Source organism: Myotis brandtii, unplaced genomic scaffold (assembly GCF_000412655.1).
Source record: "Myotis brandtii unplaced genomic scaffold, ASM41265v1 scaffold133, whole genome shotgun sequence".
Classification (NCBI taxonomy): Eukaryota; Metazoa; Chordata; class Mammalia; order Chiroptera; family Vespertilionidae; genus Myotis; species Myotis brandtii.
The window spans coordinates 2,565,186-2,572,617 of record NW_005354718.1 but is presented as its reverse complement, the minus strand read 5'-3'; the positions used below and the strand labels follow the sequence as shown (position 1 = coordinate 2,572,617).

At 42.1% G+C, this 7,432-nt stretch overlaps 1 protein-coding gene across 1 annotated transcript in view; it reads right to left on the bottom strand.

Moving 5' to 3' along the window:
* MGA (MGA, MAX dimerization protein) overlaps positions 1-7,432 on the bottom strand; it is a 139,102-nt gene that overhangs the window by 128,773 nt on the left and 2,897 nt on the right. The window lies entirely within an intron of this gene.

The following is a 7,432-nucleotide window of genomic DNA, read 5'->3' as shown; positions in this document are numbered from 1 at the left end:
CCCCCCCGGGCCCCCCGCCTGGCCCCCCCCGCCACAGCCCCTGGTCCCCCATCTGCCAGCAGCCCTGCCCCCACTGCCGCCGCTCCCACGCGCTGACGGCGCCAGCCTGGCTCGCACCCACTGAAGGCGTGGATTGGGGCCAGCGCCAGTAGCAGGTGCGAGCGGCGACTGCTGCCCCAATCACCCCTCAGGAGCAGGGGGAGGTGGAGAAGCCCTCAGGGCCGATAGGGGCTGGCAGCCACTGCTTGCACCCGCTGACGGTGCCAAGCGATCAGGACCAGCACTGGGTGCCGGCCACGGATGCAAGCGTTGGCTCCAGCTCTGGCACCAGCTGCACATGTGAGCGGGCTAGAGCCAGCAGTGGGTGCAAGTGGCAGCTCTAGCACCCGCAGCGGGTGGGAGCGTGGCCATCACCAGCAGTGGGTGCAAGAGGCGGCTGCCGACCTCAATCGCCCCTCAGGAGCAGGGAGAGGTGGACAGCACTGGCAGCAGGTGTGAGCAGTGGCTCCAGCGCTGGCAGAGGTGCGAGCGGGGGCTGGCATGCAGGAGCAAAGAATTTCCTGTAACCACCAGAGGCTCGCCCCAATAACAGCAACCAGCACCCTGCCTTGGTCTGGCACCCCTGCTCACATGCTCCACCATCCTGACGTGGCCGGTGCCTGCCATGTTCCATGCTCTGCTGCCTACTGCCAATGCCCACCATGTTCTGCGCACACCCCCTGGTGATCAGCGCACGTCATAGCGACCGGTTGTTCAGTTGTTCCGCTGTTCGGTCTATTTGCATATTAGGGTTTTATATATATATAGATATGCATTACCTATGGACATAGACAATAGGGTAATGAAGGCCTGGGGCGGGGCGGGGGTAATGGAGGGGGGAAAAGGGAGACATCCGTTACACTCTCAACAATAAAGATTTTAAATATATAAAAAAAAGAATCAGCCAATGAATGCACAAATAAGCCGAAAAACAAATCAATCTCCCTCTCTCCCTTCCTCTCTCTCTCTCTCTAAAATCAATCAACAAATAAAAAGTCAACTGTACTTTTAAACTCATATTCATACACACACACACACACACACACACATAATTTGTTCTCTAGGTTCTATACTCTCCTTCACACACACACACACACACACACACACACAATTTGTTCTCTAGGTTCTATACTCTCCTCCCCCTAACCTTAGGTAGGAGAAAATATGTCTAGGAAAAGCTACACATAAAAAACTATGAAAGTATGTCTCTGTCACACTTATAAGGGATAAGTGACATTCTACCTTAGTATTTGCTTTATTGATGTGGAAGAATAAAATGTCTGAATGCAATGTACTGGCAGGGCTTTCATCACATCAAACAAAAAGCCAAATCAATATCTTATTGAAACTATGTATGTTAAAGGATAGGAGAAATTGCAGAACTTGCAGGTCAAGTCAAAATGTTGAGATAAGATGGTACATAACAGAGACTATAATTATGGGCTTAAGAAATGCAAAGTCCTTAATTTATACCACAATACTTTTCACTTATTAATACATTTGCTTGCTAAGATTACATTCCTTGCTAATGTTATGTTTTAGTTCCTCAACTAAACTGTCAGGGATTCATGTGCAGGGAACCATGTCTTTTATTTCTTTTGTATGTCCCCCACAGCATCTCATATAATGCCCATATATGGTAGGTGCTCAATACATGCTTATGATTGAATGACAAAATAACTAACCCTACTTAGAACTCACAGACTGAAACTCTCACACCTATAATTCACACAATTAAACCTCCCTCTATGCAACAGTTTAATGGACATTCCTGGGGAGAGTACTGCTGATTCCACTGAACTTATTACACTAGGTTTCTTCTCCAGCAAAGAGCTCAAAGTACACATATAATGTTAAAATAGAATTTCTGACTACTGAGAAGGTGGGTGGGAAAGTGGGCAAGTGAAGAAAGAATATAATAGCTTGCCTCCAAAGAATAAGCATTATTCAGTCCTAGAGATTAGAACATTCCTAAAATGTCTCTGAACTAAAACTCCTAATTGATATCACTTCATTAAACTTTGCACTGGCACCCTGGACGGTTTGACTCAGTTGATAGAGGGTCAGCCTGCGGGCTGAAAGGTCCCGGGTTCAATTCCCAGTCAGGGCACATGCCCGGGTTGAGGGCTCAATCCCCAGGAGAGGGTGTGCAGGAGGCAGCAATCAATGATTGTCTTTCACCATTGATGTTTCTCTCTCTCTCCCTTTCTCTCTGAAATAAAAGTATTTTTTTAAAAAACAACTTTGTGCTGGCTAAATTTCATCACAATGAATATCATTAAAACCAAAAACTCACCATAAAAAAAGATCCTGCTGAAACCGGTTTGGCTGCCTGCGGACTGAAAGGTCCCGGGTTCGATCCCGGTCAAGGGCATGTACCTTGGTTGTGGGCACATCCCCAGTGGGAGATGTGCAGGAGGCAGCTGATCGATGTTTCTCTCTCATCGATGTTTCTAACTCTCTGTCTCTCTCCCTTCCTCTCTGTAAAAAATCAATAAAATATATTTTTTTTAAAAATCCTAAAAATTTCAGCTAATGATCCATATTGATTGTGTACTTTAAGATCTGGTTTTAATTATTTACTCTCTTTTACCAAAACAAAACTTCTAAACTTTTTCAAAGCATTATGATTGAGTATCTACCACATGCCAATTACTGGGGAAACAAATGAATAATAAACAAACAAAAAAAGTGAAAATATCAACTGATTCTATACTGCTATAAAGCACAAAACAATAGAGCTAGAAGAAGTACCATGCAGTGAGGAGCCAACTTCTATCTGTGGAAATCTAGGGAAATTACATAGCAAATTTAAGCTGGACATTGAGGACTCAGTAGGGGTTTGAGGCAAAGAGGAGAAAGGCGCCCAACAGGAGTGGCTCAGTGGTTGAGCGTCACAGGAGGTCACAGTTCAATTCCAGTCAGGGCACATGCCCAGGTTGCCTGCTCAATCCTCAGTGGTGTGGGCAGGAAGCAGCCAATCAATGATTCTCTCTCATCATTGATGTTTCTATCTCTCCCCTTCCTCTCTGAAATCAATAAAAATATATTTTTTTAAAGAGGGGGGGGGAAAGAGTATTATAGGTAAACAGAGGGCTACTGGATAGAGCACACTGGGCATGTCAGGAGTGTTAAAGAGGAGAGAGGAAAAAAGGAAAAAGGTAGGGTAGAGTCAGACCGTGATGGGTCTGGTATGCTAAGCTATGAAATTTGTAGTTTATGCCCCTAGGTAATGGAGAGTAAGTGGAAATCTTCAAGCAATACAGTGACAAAAACCTGAAGAATCAGTTCACATAATAGGAAGAACCTAGGTCAGTGATGGCGAACCTTTTGAGCTCAGCGTGTCAGCATTTTGAAAAACCCTAACTTAACTCTGGTGCCGTGTCACATATAGAAATTTTTTGATATTTGCAACCATAGTAAAACAAAGATTTATATTTTTGATATTTATTTTATATATTTAAATGCCATTTAACAAAGAAAAATCAACCAAAAAAATGAGTTCGCGTGTCACCTCTGGCATGCGTGTCATAGGTTCACCATCACTGACCTAGGTTACATTACAATCATCTCAAAGGCATTATTTAATACTAGTAGCCCTGCGCACGAATCTGTGCGCCAGTAGCTCACCAGTAGCTCTCCGCCCACTGCCCCGCCCTCCTGTAGCTCCCCCATCTCCCTTCCTCCTGCCCCCCCTCATAGCTTGCTGCCCTGCCCCCTCCTGTAGCTCTCCGCTGCTCGCTTGTAGCTCACTGCACCACCCTCCTGCTGATCTGTGATCCAGTTGTTACACAGTCAGTCATTATGCTTCACAGCGTAATGACCATTTGCATATTACATCTTTATAATATAGGACTAGAGGCTCAGTGCATGAAATTCGTGCGGGGTGGGGGGTGGGGAGGTTCCCTCAGCCCGGCCTGCACCCTCTCCAATCTGGGATCCCTCTCACAATCCAGGACTGCTGGCTCCTAACTGCTCACCTGCCTGCCAGCCTGATCGCCCCCTAACCGCTCCCCTGCCGGCCTGATCACCCCCAACTGCCCTCCCCTGCAGGCCCAGACCACCCAGCTGCCCTCCCCTGCCAGCCTGATCACCCACAATTGCCTACCCCTGCCGGCCATCTTGTGGTGGCCATTTGTGGCAGCCATTTTGTGGCAGCCATCTTGTGATGACATGATGGCGTCGCACAAGGGTTCGAGGACCACCTAGGCCAGTGGTCGGCAAACTCATTAGTCAACAGAGCCAAATATCAACAGTACAACGATTGAAATTTCTTTTGAGAGCCAAATTTTTTAAATTTAAACTATATTAGGTACATCTCGTTATTAACTTAATTAGGGTACTCCTAAGGCTTAGGGAAGAGCCACACTCAAGGGGCCAAAAAGCCACATGTGGCTCGCGAGCCGCAGTTTGCCGACCACAGACCTAGTCTTTTATTAGTATAGATTACACCATATTGACTGTGCTGATGCAGAAACAAAAGAAATCTACATGTAACCTATTCCTCTGTCCTTGCTTTCAACTGCATCTCAAGACCATCTATATACTGATGACATCCCAAATGTATATGCACAGCCATGACTTTGACTCTGGGCTCCAGACTTGAACAGTCAACTCCCTACACAATGGCTATTCCTGAATATCTAGTGAGCATCTCAAACTCAACATATCGGACTGAACTCTTTATTTTAAACCCTAGACTAGCTCCTTCCAGTTTTCCATCTCTGTTTACATGGCACCAGTTGCCCTAGTTAAAAATGTTAAAATCATCTTTGATTCCTCTTTCTCTTACCTTCCCGCAACTAATCTATCTGCACATTCTACCTTCAAAATGTACTCTGAATCTGACCCCCTCCATCTTTGCTCCCCTGTCTAAGCCACCATATTTCATATCATTCCAACAACTTCCTAAATGGTCTCCTGCAGCCCTCTTGCCTATAAAGCAGTCAATGATCTTTTAAAACATCAGTTAGATTGTATCATTTTTTTTCTTTTTTAGTTATCTGTTAATCCTCACCCGAGGTTATTTTTTAGAGACTATCTTATTCACTGCTCAATCCCTAGATCTGGTGTAATACCTGGCATACAGTAGGGCTCATTAATTACTAGATTTTGAATGAACAAATTAACCTAATTAGTCTATCTTATTTATATTCTCATTCTGTTATGCATAATTGAATAATTCCTTCTGCACCTTTGAATTTAGATCTAATTCATGATTACCAGGCTGTTCTTCCTAGAACAGAGTTCTAAAACACTTTAAAGACTATTAAAACAGCCCAGCTGGTGTGGCTCAGTGGTTGAGCATTGACCTAGGAACCAGGAAGTCATGGTTCGATTCCCGGTCAGGGCACATGCCCAGGTTGCTGGCTTGATCCCCGGTGTGGGGCATGCAGGAGGCAATGATTCTCATTCTTTCTGTCTCTCTCTCTCTTCCTCTCTGATATCAATAAAAATACATATATTTTTTAAAAGACTATTAAAATAAGCTATACTACATTAATACCTTTAATTCCTTTCTATAATTAGCCCTTCCAGCAACTTGGTCAGTTGTTTTTCTTTGACTATAACTTCCATTATCCTCTATGTTATCAGGCTTATCAATATACTGCTTATTATAAAAGCTATTGATAATGGATGGACAGACATACCCAGAATATTACAATACTTTTTATATTGTAAGTTAACACCAATTATTAAAAACTAGAAACTATAGAAAAGCAAACATTTAAAAATCAAATTGAGGCAGATGATCAAGGTCAAAATCAAGAGTGACATGTTGATAGTATGTACTCTAACCCCAGTCTAATCATGAGAAAAACATCAAATCCCAACTGAGGGACACTACAAAATACCTGGCCAGTATTCCTCAAAACTATCAAAATCAAGGAAAATCTAAGAAACTATCATAGCTAAGAGGATCTCAAGGGGACAGGATTACTAAAAGTTGACACATATACATGCTAACATAACATTATTAATAGGGAAAACTGGGTGTTGGGTATATGGAAACTATAACATTTTTGCAATTTTTCTATAAATCTGAACTGTTCTAAAAATAAAGTTTATTTTATTTAAATTCATCCAAAAAATTAAAAATTAATTCATCCAAAAATCCTTCCACTCAAAATCACTGGTAGTTCACATTTGATGTATACCATTCTAGACTTCACTATTAGGTTTTTTTTTATATGTTTGTATTGATTTTTAGAGAGGAAGGGAGGGGGATAGAGAGATAGAAATGTCAATGAGAAAGAAACACCATCTATCGGCTGCCTCCTGCACACCCCCTAATCTATCTTATTTATAAAGGGGATCAAGCCCACCTCTACTAGGGACCCAGCCTGTCCCTACTGGGGATAGAACCCGCAACCCGGGCATGTGCCCTTGACCAGAATCGAACCCAGGACCCTTCAGTCCGCAGGCCAACACTTATCCACTGAGCCAAACCAGCTAGGGCTCTAGCATAGTACTTTACCTACATATGTTTTTTTTTTTTTTTTTTTTTTTTTTTTTTTAGCAAAGGTGGAAATTTATTGAAGAACAAGTACAGATACCCACGTGGGGAAGGGGAAAGACTCTCACAGCACAGACTCCCCCATGGGGAGGGGGAAAGAGTCCCCTATATATGTCTTAATTCATTTAGTTCTCATACCAAACTTGTGAGGTAAGTACTATTTTCTCTATTTACCAATGAGGGAAATAGCAACAGAGAGATTAAGTAATTTGCATAAGGTCATATGGCTGATAATTTTACAGAATTCCAACCAGCATTCCTTTTGAAAACTTGCCAAAATGATTCTAAAGTTCATTTGGAGGAACAAAACTGTGAATTAGGAAAATTTTTGGAAGAGAAGTGAGGGAGGGAGTTACACTAGTGAATATACAAATAAAGCTGTGATTAAGTAGTAACTCTGGAGGAGACAGAGCAGTGGAACAAAATAAATTCAGAAATATAAAGATTATTTATTTAAAAAATATTTTTATTTATTTGAGAGAGAAGGGGTAGGAAAGGGAGGGAGGGGAGAAAGAGAAACATCGCTGATTGATTGCCTCCCTCAGGCACCCAATCAAACTAGTGACCCTCCGGTATCTAGGACGAAGCTCAACCAACTGAACCACACTGGCCAGGGCTATATAAGGCTATTTACTACTAGAAAAGTGGTGTTTCATAGTAGTTGAGAAAGAATTTCAAAATTATATTGGAACAATTTTTTTCATATAAAAAGATATCTTTATTTCTACTAACTTGTAAGAGAAATTTAACATTTTCTTTCTTTTTCATTTACTCCATTTATTTTTATTTTTTATTTTTTTTAATATTTTTTAAAACTCAGGTAAAATTTTTTTTTTTTAAAAAATTATAATTTCTCTTAATATTATGTTTAATTTT